Raw genomic sequence first — 11,964 nt, forward strand, 5'->3', positions numbered from 1 at the left:
GGCTCAGGGAGCACAGCTCCAGCAGCTCTGCTGACACCAGCAGAGCCAACCCTGCAGTTACCTCCCCTAATCTGTGTTCTTTGTAAAATGACTGTGAACTGTTTAGCAAAATGTTTAGCTTGTTTTGATAGCTGGACTAAATTGTAAACAAATGGTAACCGCATGTTATTCACGGCAGAATAATTTTGCTTTTTTTGGTTTTATGACAGCATTTACACAGTATTTTTTGCAACCTTAGTGACCTACATGAGGTTTTTGTCTACAAGGACTACTCTTTTTCTTTAAAAACAAAGAATTAAAAAAATAGATTATGGCAGGTTTGGTTTTTAACTATAGCAGCTGGTAATTTAATGGAAACCACTCCCAGTAAACTTCTTTGGTGTTTTCAGAGATCAGAAAATCTCTTCTGCTGTCCCAAGGGTCTTTAACAATACTCAGTTGAAGTTCATTAAGCCAGGGAGGGATGGCAATACACATTACTATTCTCCATAATTCCTGCCATCACAAACCATTTTCTGGCTTCTCCTCACCTTGCTCTGAAGTGGTTTTTCCTTTGGTTTACAGTGGTTTTTTTATTCAAGATTTGGGAAGAAGGGGGTACATTGTGATGAAACCTTCTGTAAAATCACTGACACCATCACACTGCAGTTAGGGCTTTGTTCTGTTTGCCTTAAGGCACGAGCCAAGACTGGATGGTTCTAGATCAGGAAAGAAGAAATGGGGAAGGCAAAACCACATAAAAGCTTTTCTCCTCCATTGAAGATTCCCAGAAGAAATCACAGATATGTTAGGTCAGCCTTACAGAAATTGTTCTTTAAAAAAACACAAGTAAAAAGAAAATAAGTAAGACCCAAAGAGTGTTCAATATCTGAATTATTTCATGGTAGTGTTGGGAAAGCAGTAGCAGAATAATTTTGTGGTTTGGTTGTTGTTTTCAAGACAAGACAGCTTTGTAAAGTTGCATGAGAGGGAACAGAAGCCTCTTAGTTAGGATTTATAAATATAAAACATCCTAGGGCTGCTGTCCCTTTCCTCTTCTCCGGGATCATTATTCTCAAGAAGCCACCTGTAATTTTCTTTGTAAATTTTCTGTGCTGCATGTAAAACAAGGAAGGAAGAAACGGGGAAAAACAAAACAACAACAAAAATCACAAAAAAAATTGTTGAACAAGACCCAGTAAATTCAGTATTTTTGAAATTGTTTGATTTTCAAGGAGGGACATCTCCAGTTCTTGGTTGTAGTGTATGAGGAGGGGAAGGTTACTGCTGCTTTAACCACTGTCAGCTCCATTTTACTCCCAAGATGACACACTTACAAATTGAATTTATAGTTGACTGCAAATATGAGAAACACCAGTGCTAATATTTCTCAGTGTTTCTCTGTGGGTTTTGTGTCTTATATGTAGAAGTTTTTTCAGTAAAAGATAAAGAATACAGCACGAGCAAATGCTTCCTTTTCCCCATAGTTAAATGAGTCACAGATTAAACAAAGACTGAAGTTCGGGGTCTGACTTAAGAGTCTCTTTCATTTCTGCTACCCCTAGTGTTCTGTCTTACAGGCTGTCACGTTTTCATTCCTTCTAAACCCTTTCATCATGACACTAATGTGCATAAAGAGTCCCATGGCAATAGCAAGAATAATATTTAGGTCTCTAAACCAGAGCTTTTATCCTTACTCCCCAAAAGAATGTCAGCTCTGACAGAGCTGGTCAAAATGCCACTTTCAGTTCCTGCCAGCTCTTACACTGTGGTGGTGCATCTGAATCTGAATTGCAGCAGCTTGAGTCAATTTTCAATTCTTTTTTCTTTCACAGGAATGACTGGAGCCCCTGGAGAGGAAAGACTGACCTGTTCCTCTTGCTTCCTCCAGCTCCTTCTTGATGCCTCACTGACTTGCCTAGTCCCCTCTTTCTATGCTTCTCTTCATCCCCTGCATCCATTTCCTGCAAAAGGTCAGAAAAGTATTTATAAAAATTTCAGACCCACTTAAAGCAGATTTTTAGACCTGCCATGTTCCAATCATTGGGATGAAATATTCCAGACCAGGTGCCCTACTTGGGATGACTTGTTTCTGAAACTTCTGATTCAAAATTCTTTCTTGAGAAAGTTAGGGGGAAAAACAATTCAGACCATGCAGGAGGAGAGCAAGCAGGGTCCAGACACTGAGCCAGAAGTCCAGATCCATAGTGGTGAGGTAGGTTTGAAGTGAAGTTGACTTTGCAATTCACATTCCACTCCAGGGAACACCGAGTCATTGCACATTGATCACCAGGCATGCTTGTTGTGTGGAGGGGGCCAAGCTAGAAAATCAGACCAGAGGGTTTTCTTCAAGAATTTCAAGACTGGTGATTGGCCTCCTCAGTTATATCTCTCCTCCAAGAAAGGTCCAGCCCCACCAGAACTTTACAATCTTCAGTAAAATCTTTGCAAGCTCCACTTTTCCCTTTGTGCAGTGAGGACAGTGCCCCTGGTATCCCCCAGCCTTGCACCACAGCAGCAAGAGGGAGAGGGGGACAGGACCTGTGCAGCAGCCCACAGCAGGGATTTCCCTGCCCCTTTCTGGTACAACATTTTCTGCTGAGCTCCCCTCAACTTAAAAGCATCAAAACACCATGTCCAAGAATGGTGGAAGTAATGGCTGCCCTGCACCACCACCCAGGAAAGATAACAAAATTGGAGCTTCCCTATGGGAATATGGAGCGTAACTGCAAAATAAAACACAAATGGCACTGCACTTGCAGAGGAAGCTCAGGTTATACTGTTGCACAGGTAGCTTTAAAACTGACAATTTACAGCTTGCATTTTTAGGGGAAAAAACGCATAATGGTCTCAAAGCCCAGTTTTGGCTTGAAACTGTAATACGTATATGCAGCAGAGACTGTGAGAAAAGGGTTGACTCATTCTTCTTGTGTGAGGAGGGATGGTGTGGAAAAGACACCAAATAACACCTAATAAAAAATAGGCAGTGATGCATATAAACTAGATGGTGGGAAGAGGTCTGGTAAAACTTTATTTTCTGGCACTAGTAGTACGCCCCGAAAGGCTGTCTGAATATTGGTGGGGTTCCTTGACAGAAAAATGAAAACTCCAATTGTAATAAAAGGAAATATTTTTCTGACAGAGCAAAAAAATGTGCAACATCTGATGCCCTGATAAATATATCCAATTACCACAGGTACCTGCAATGCATCCTCTAAACACATTAGGGGTTCCTTGACAGAAAACTGAAAACTCCAATTGTAATAAAAGGAAACGTTTTTTCTGACAGAGCAATAAAAAGGTGCAACATCTGATGCCCTGATAAATATATCCAATTACCACAGGTACCTGCAATGCATCCTCTAAACACATTTTTTTGGCTGGTGAAGTGGAAAAATGGGCAAATTTAGGATTAAAGAAAATTCTATTCCACTTTGAATGTCTGGAGAGTGCCTGAACGGTATAAATTGTGTATCTTGGCCATCTCCAAATATATAGGCAAGCATTTGAGGCAAAGTGTTAGAACTGCATTTCCTCAGAGACAAAACTCAGTTGCAGCTGTCAGTAAACTTGTACTTTTCCATCTGACATGGTTAGTAACTTGGATTCCTGATGAGGAAAGAGAGTAGCAAATAATTAAACACAGAAATGGTGACATATGCCCTATATGGTAGGAAATTTTCTCAAATTGGTTAGGTGGAACCATGGAGATGTGAAAAATTCATGCTTCCCTTATAACAAAACACACAAACAAACAAGAGGTCTACCAAAACAAGTGTCATAATGACTGTGCATCATTTGTCTGAGCACCATAGGGGCAATAACTTGAGTTCCACAACTGTGAAGATTGTTCATCTATGTTTGTGCAGCTATTTTGTGTTCAGTGAGTTTCAAACATTTGATGGAAAAGTTTAATGGAAAGCTCTGGGAAAAAAACCCACTTTTTAACCAGTTTTCTGGGTTTGAAAGACTTAAAGCTACTTGCAAGGAAGTGTAATTGATACATATGAAACTATAAAGCAATTATTTTTGTCATATTCCTTTCAGAATATTTTTATCACATTCCCTTTAAAAAATCCTTATGGTCAGTCAGAAATATTTGTGTAAAGCTGCTAATATCACTTTAATGAAGATATTATGTATTTTTTTTCTCTTTATGCTATACTGTGAGTTGGTTTGGCTTTCTTTTTCATCCCAATCCTGTCTTAAATTAAAAAATAGGAGTAGAGACACTCATATTTGTTCTGCATATGTTTTTACAATAATTCACACTTAATCCAGAAGCATCTTATTACCAAAGAGGAAGTGAATGATCAAGAGAGCCCAGACTTTGTCCCATATTTAAAACATGCATATAGGAAATATCAAGTCACAGAATCACAGAATGGTTTGTGTTGCATGGAACCTTTAAGATCACCCAGTTCCACTGCCCCTGCTGTGGGCAGGGATACCTTTCACTAGACCAGGTTGCTGACAGCCCCACCCAGCCTGGCCTTGAACTCTACCAGAGATGGAAATTTGTGCCATTCATGTCATGTGATTTTCCCTATTTTAAAAGCTTCCAGTCTTTTTAGTCTTTATTAACACCATCAGTCTAAGATCTGCAACAACTGCTTATTAACCAGCACCCTTACAGAAAAAAAAAGGCTTGTCCTTGCAAAAGCATGGCTTGGATTGCACACTGGAAAGCATTTCTGATTGACAAAGTTCTGCTGATTATTGTGTTCATTCCTTTTCTCCTCTGTGTAGAAGATGTTTTGCCACATGGTGAGAAAGGCTCAAGGAAAAAGTGGAACCCTGTGTGTTGCAGGTATGAACTTTTTCATCCTTTCCATCACTTGCTCTGGTCATATACCCATCATGGCAAGAGAGAAGGAGAGAGAGCAACCCAGACCAGCAGGAAAAAAGTTCTTTGAGGTCCCCAGTAGGTAAGGGTAGAGCAGAAGGTGTGAGCTCCAGCTGACCAAACCTTTGCCCTACACCAGCACGTGTGGACATGTGGCCAAAGGGTGACTGCTCCAAAAATGTTCTTGGTATCACCTGTTTTAAAACAGCAAGTATAATAATGCCTGAGCTGTTGCAGAAGTGCAGATATGCTGCCTAAATACAAATTACCACATGTGGCAGTGGTAATATAGTTAGGTGAGTATATGACAAAATATGAAATTCTAGATGTCATGTGAGGCAGGGGCTTTCCTGCTGTCAGATCATTATAAGGAACTTTAAAAAGTTATAATATTAAATTTTCATTTTTGTTTTCCTTAAATGTCCTAACTGGGCAGCATTCAGTTCCAAAAGCGTCTGGTTTTGGTACAAATGACTCATAAATAAAAACTTACTGTAGAAGCTTTAAAGCTGGCATGTAGTTTTCCACAAAGCAAAATCATAAGGACCTTACTCTCAAAGTGGTGCTACAAATACTAGAGTAAATGCACAGGGTGACTGGGGGAGTGGGATGGAAGATAGACAACCACCTCAGTGCAGAAAACTGAATTTAAAAGGTGGGGGGATGTTTGTTTTTTTTTCCTTCTTGTTTCTATGTTGCTTCTTTTAGAAGGCAATCTGTCCAGAAGTATTCAAAAATTCACATTCAATCCAAACTAATTCAAATTTGAAATACTTGCATTCCTTTGTTGCTATTTGAATCAGAGATACAAATGCTGGATCAAGGACACGTGTGCTGAGAGATGCCAGCAGAAATGTGGCAGACAAGTCAGTAAGAAAACTTCAGTGATAGAGAATCACATTTTGCTGCTTTATGATAATAACTGGAGACTGGAAACAAGCCTTTCAATAATTTCAGATTTTCCACACTTCAGACTTTTCCAGCCAGTTTATGGTTCCTGTACTTTAGCCTTCTGCTAAAAATAACAATAATTACCTCCCACTGATTTTAATCCACCAAAGACAGGAGAAGTTGGAGTCCTCCTGCAGTCAGGCTGCAGGGAATTGCCAGATTTTGAGCTGCCATTTGGTCTAAATTGCAGACAGCAGAGCTGTACCTGAGATTTATAGAGCAGTTGTGCTACTTTACCAAGCTAAGTGTTGTCAGGAAGACACTGGAAACAGCAACAAGGAGCAAGAATGGGAGCTGAGAGGGGAATTAATTCCAAGTCTTGCACTGTAACAGCCTCCCATGCCAAGACTGCCATAGTGATGAACTGAAGTGAGGATGAAGGCAGCAGTGAGGGAGACTGGCTTTTTTTTTTGGTGCCCAAGAGTGGCTCCTCTTTGGGGTTTTGTCCTTCCTGTGCTAAGCTTTCACAAGTGGCATGAACCTTTCTGACAGCTGGGAGCCCACAGGTGTCTGTCACAGCCAGAGTTTTATGGGATTCTACTGGAGACAGCCCCACATATCCATCCATCCATCCATCCATCCATCCATCCATCCATCCATCCATCCATCCATCCATCCATCTCACAGCAGGCTGCTCTCTGCTCTGCTCTCATCAGCTGCTGCTGCCTCTGGCCATTCAAGCTTTCTGCTTCTTCAAAACCACAGCTGAAACCTTGTTTTGGTGAGCTAAGATAAAGTCAATGTAGCGTGGTTCCATCCTTCCTGCCACTGTTAGTCTGGCCAGCCATGGAAACACCTGTCCTCCTTCATGTCTCAGCAAGCCTGTGGAAAATAACCCCACTGACCTCTAACTTCAAAGAGACTCAGGGAGCAAATTCTCTTTCCAGTTAAATGGAGTGAATCGCTCAAATTCTCTTTGCTCAACTCTTGTATTTACTGATCTGTCAGCATATTAACATTTTGGAAATACACTCTGTAGACTTTCACTCATTTTTTTAAAATAAATTACATACACAGTGCAAAATAAAGCCTGTTTTCTTCAGGTAAAGCATTACTCACCTGTGAAAAACCTGTGTTATTTCTATAAGTTTCCTGCAGGCAATTTGCAGTAGTCAATTAGGCAGCAAAAAAAAAGAATGTGATCCCTGAACTGCATGCTGTGGATCAAACTCAGTGAAATACTTAACTGACTGCAGAAAAAAAATTGTTCTTATGAAAAATTATTGACAGAAAAAATATTCCAAGTCAGTAATAATTTAAAAAATTAAAGCAACGAATTATTGCCAGACTGCAGATTTTGTCAGAAGCCTGGACTATCAGTGGTTCTGAGGATTGCTGTGATGACTGGTGGTTCACAAACTCTCCTTGGGAATCCCTTTTCCAAATCATAACTGAAATTATGACAACTTTTAAGTCCAATTTGGTTTCTATACAACAGGCAGAAATATGATATCGCTGTGCAATTATTCACATGTTTTTCGGTTGATTTGGTTTTGTTGGGGTTTTTTTATCTCTAAGGACAACTGACATTCTGTGCTTTTGTCTGGTGAATGGGAGCAGCGTCTGCAGCTGAGACTAGGTATGGATTTACTTGGATATGGAAATATTGATGGGCTTGACTTTCCTTTGAAACCTGAAGAATGCTAAGTCAGCATTGTGACAGCTGTGCCTCTGCTCACGTTTTGAACAAACTTTGTTTTGGATTCCTGGGCTTGACTGGTTCTTAGCTTTATATTTATTTTGCACTTTGAAGTTCATGTTACCAGATAGGTGTTCCTGCCTCTTTTTTTCTCCATTTTGTTATAGATAAACAAATCTCAGCATCATACAAAGTTCACAGAGTTTATGGTTTGATTTTCTTCATTTGGTTGGCTCGTCTTCAGAAAAACTCTTGGGTTTAGGTGTATTCACTCAGAATTAATGGACTTTTCTGCCCAGATTGATGCCACTTGTTCCTCAAAAAGCCCAAAGTGATTCCTGTAAGGACATCTTTCCTTTTTCATCTCATGAGGTGTAGCCTTGTGTTATCACCCCAAAAAATCTTCCTTGATTCCCAGGGAAGACTTTCCTTGGCTTTATTAAAAAGTCTTATGCAGTACTTTTCTATTCTAGGGAAATTAAATACTGGTGGCTGACGGTGCAGATTTTCATAAGCAAAGTTTCTCACCTACATTATTTTGCTTCTTTGTGACAAGAACAGAAGGTTTGGCACTGAATGGCATTGCAACATAACAACATGAAACATAACAACCAGTGAGAATTTTTTCTCTGCTACTTCCACCCTTGTGCAACAAGACTGCAAGATCTGTTTTCTGAATGAGAGCATTAGTTGCTCTGTTCACAGGGGATACCTGTGCCTCACAACTGTTCTGAGCCTGCAAGAGAGCTTAAGTGCTGAGTAAAGGAGAAAGGCAGCTCTACTTTTCAGGATGCCCCCTAAAAAAAGGCAAGATTTGAAGCCCACCTGCTTAGCAACCTTCCAGGGCTTTTTCCATAAAAAATATTGAAGATTTGGTGCCCCAAATAGATTCAGAAGACAGGAACTTAGCAGTTTTTATCCTGGCAGATAAAAGAATTTTCCCAATCTAATATAATCACCGTGTTGGTCTGTGGAGTTTGGGTATGCCATTAAAGCTGATATACACTGGATTTTGGCTATCTGTTCTCTAGTTTTCTGCCTCCATCCAGTATAATTTTAAACACAGAACTGATTAAAATTTTTTTTTTTAAAGGGAGAAAACAACCATTTGGAGATTTCATTTCATGAAACCAAGACAAGTTTCTACTAATTAGACTACATCTGATGGAGCAGTATCAGTCACAAAAAAGGATAGCTTTGAAATTTTCCATCCAGGAGTCCGTCCTTTTGAATCTGGATACATAATCCAGAGCATATTTAGATAGTTCTGATAGGCACCTATGAGGTAAGATATGTTTTTTGACACTGCTCCAACAGCCAAGTCAAATAAGGAGTCACATGTGCAGGCTGGACTGACAAAGAGAGCTGTCCCAGACTTACACATCTGCAGCCTTATGAATGCTAAACCCTTGGCCTGCCAGCTTTGCTGGGCATTTCCACACTGCTACCATGAAGGTATCAGCAAGGGAAGCCTGTAGTTTTTGGCAGAGTGTAAAGGAACACAAAACATTTTTTGGCTTTGGCTCTGGATCTTCTTGCACATGAATACTTGTCAATGGTCTTGCTGTACATGGAGCACCATTTCTGGATAAGAAGTTGGATACAATGATAAATGAAATGTCAGTTCTAATTTGCTAATTAACCCAGTGTGTCAGGGTGAATAGCCCAGGGACATGGTGCCAACCAAGCTGATCTCTGTGATATCCTTACTGTTATGTCATTGTATAGTACAAGTAGTTTATTCTTTCCAGGAGAAGCTCATGTTCATTTGTGTTTCTCAGCCGTGTACAGAACTCATGGCCAGTCATTCAAACACATGTAGGGGCAATGATAAGCCCATATAAATTTGTACAGCTGGAGCCAAATTTTCATTGATGCATTCAACTGCTTGACAGGTGATGACAAACAGAAAACAGGAATTACACAGCCCAGCCCCATCAGTAACAACTGTGCACTGAGTACTCCGGTGCTCAGGAGATAAAAGCAGTGTTGGTAACCACTCACAACCTGCCTCACAAGTTGCTGTCAACCAAAACCAGTAAGCAACAGGGCTTTTTCTGCAAATGTCCCTTGAAGGCATTGAGCAGATGAGCATGACAGGAACAGAATGTGATTTAAATTCAAGCAGCATGGGAAGATGCCACAAGATTTTGATGCTGTTGAATGAGTTCTCTTGTAAACAACCTTCTTAACATGGTAGATGCCATGTAACATGGTTAGAAGATTTTGTTTTCCTCCTTAGGCCAAATTTCCCCCACCATGACCCCCAATATCTACTCCTTCCCCTCCAATGAACATGAAAGGGCAACTGCTCAGTCTGGTTCTCCATCTCCCATAATTGCACCATTATCACACATAAGGAACCCATTAATGTGGAAGAGGTTTTGAAACCAAAGCCTCTCTTTTCAGAACCCTGATCTAGGAATGCTTTAAGGGTATATGCCAGCTCAAGCATCAGATTCATTTTGGTTCTGGGAATCAAACCACAGCCTCTGAAAAACAATGGAATTCAGGAATTCATGTCTTGTTCCAGAAAGTTAAGCAACAACCTCAGTTTTTTGCTAAAAGAAGGCTAATAAGGCTTGATGTAACATCAGAGGAGCTAATTCAGAACTAATAACAATACCTAATTTTTGAACAATTTATCCTTTACACAAACAGTTTCTCACTTCATAATTTTCTTTCTTAGGGCCTTCTTTCAGAATATCCTACAGACAGTTGTCCTACTTAGCAGGACACCCCTCATATTCTTCCAATTTCCAGCTACCTTTAAGTATGTACTGACTGAGAACATTTCACCCAAAGAATCCTCTCTTTCTGTGTGGGATGCCAGATGTCAGCTGCACTATGACCTGCAGAAAGACACACTGTCTTGAGGACACCTGGGCAGTTGGATGATGGGCTTAGCCATTCCTGCCCTATTTGAAACAGCACTGTCCCTTTGCAGAAGTAGATGTAAAGAAATAATGAGCTGTGTACAAAGCAGTGTGTTATGGGCAGAGTTGAAAGGCAAAGGAGAACCAGTTTTAATGCACCAGCAGAATAATTACCGTGAACAATATGTAGAACAAAAAGCAGCAGCAAACAGGACATGATCTCAAGGGAATAGACACGGACACTTCCATTTATATTTCAAGAGGATCCATCATAAAAACAGTTGCTCCCATCACTGTAAATGCAGATAGAAGAAGTTCCCAGCTACTTTGACTTTTATAAGTAGCCAGGAAGTACCAGAAGCCTAAATCACTGCAGTTTGTCCTAAATCTTATGTTGCAGCCCTAACAAGCACTCACAGCTAAGGGGGTGGGGAAAAAGATGACACCAACTGGAATTCTTTAAAAATAAGCACGTATAAAAATGAAGTAAAAAGAAAAAGACAGTGAGGAAAAAGGTGACAAAAATGACAAGGTTTCTGAAAGGAGCTTGCACTGTAATTCATGTCCTGTTTTCAATCTCTGCTGTGAACTGCAGCCTCTATAGCTTCCTGCCTGTACCCTGCACAAAGAGTATCTGGTGTAGCTGGAGGCAGCCCAAACAGAGCCAGCTCTGTGCACCTCTTCACACACAGCGTTGCAAAGCAGAACACCAGCAGTAAATGAAGTTGTTTTAGGAACAATACCTTAATTACTAGTGAATCAGCTGGCCTCTGTCCAAATTTGTGCAAATCTAAGATCAGTAAGGTGGTTAAAAAAATATTTTACAATCCTAGGAAGCTAAAGGCACTGAAGTGGCCATAAATAAATGTTAAAGAGTAAAACTAGATGTTGAAAAACAGACTCCCCAGATATGTTGGACAAGAGCCTATAAAAGCCTTCAAAAGAATTTTCTTCAAAACACTATGAAAATTAACAGGAAACGCTCTATAGGAGATTTCATAATCATTATAAAGATGCTGCTTGGCACTTTCTGAATAACGTGTTCTTTTGTTTAAAGAAAATTATACTGAAAATTCACAACAACCCAAAAAGAAATTATAAGGGCAGCAACAAATATACTCTAAGGAGTGGGTTCAGATTGGCAATAAAGAGTGGTTTAGCAGTAGACCAACAGAACAGTCTCCTTTGTGGAGTATTTCATAGATGAGCATTAAATCCATAGGCTTGGTTGGGTGAAGTATCACTGCACATTTGATTGATCCTAATGCAGGCCAGTATAAACACTGGTAAGAAGAGCTGTCTTCACCCTTTTCTGCTAGAATCTCTGTACTCCTGATCATCAACAGATGTTTTAAGACTTCATTACATATTATTTAGTGGATGATCATTTAGCTTGAGGCTCGTCCAGTTGCATTAGCATAGTCCTCTTCCCTTTATGTCTCTCCAGACCAGTACTTGTCCATTAGACTGACCAGAGGTTTCTAGATCTGCACCTGTTGTATTTCCAATTTCACTGGTTTTCTTTTTTCTTTTTCTTTTTCTTTTTTTTTTTTATTTTTTTTTTTTTTTTTTCTCAGTGACAAGCACAGGTCTCCTCACTTAGGTTTCAGTCTTCCCATGCTTCTTTGAGATGTATTTCAGCCATCATTAGCTGCTGGGAATGGAGAACTCAT

The 11,964-nt window shown here is 40.0% G+C and overlaps 1 long non-coding RNA gene across 1 annotated transcript; it reads left to right on the top strand.

Annotated features, from left to right (window-relative positions):
• The first annotated feature begins 356 nt into the window (after positions 1-356).
• On the top strand, positions 357-7,582 carry LOC120501733. Its single transcript, XR_005627385.1, has 3 exons — positions 357-1,952; positions 4,729-4,789; positions 5,629-7,582. It is a non-coding gene; the product is annotated as an uncharacterized LOC120501733 (long non-coding RNA).
• The last annotated feature ends 4,382 nt before the right edge of the window (positions 7,583-11,964 follow it).

The sequence above is a fragment of the Passer montanus genome, unplaced genomic scaffold, assembly GCF_014805655.1.
Source record: "Passer montanus isolate IOZ18808 unplaced genomic scaffold, ASM1480565v1 scaffold20, whole genome shotgun sequence".
Taxonomy (NCBI): Eukaryota; Metazoa; Chordata; class Aves; order Passeriformes; family Passeridae; genus Passer; species Passer montanus.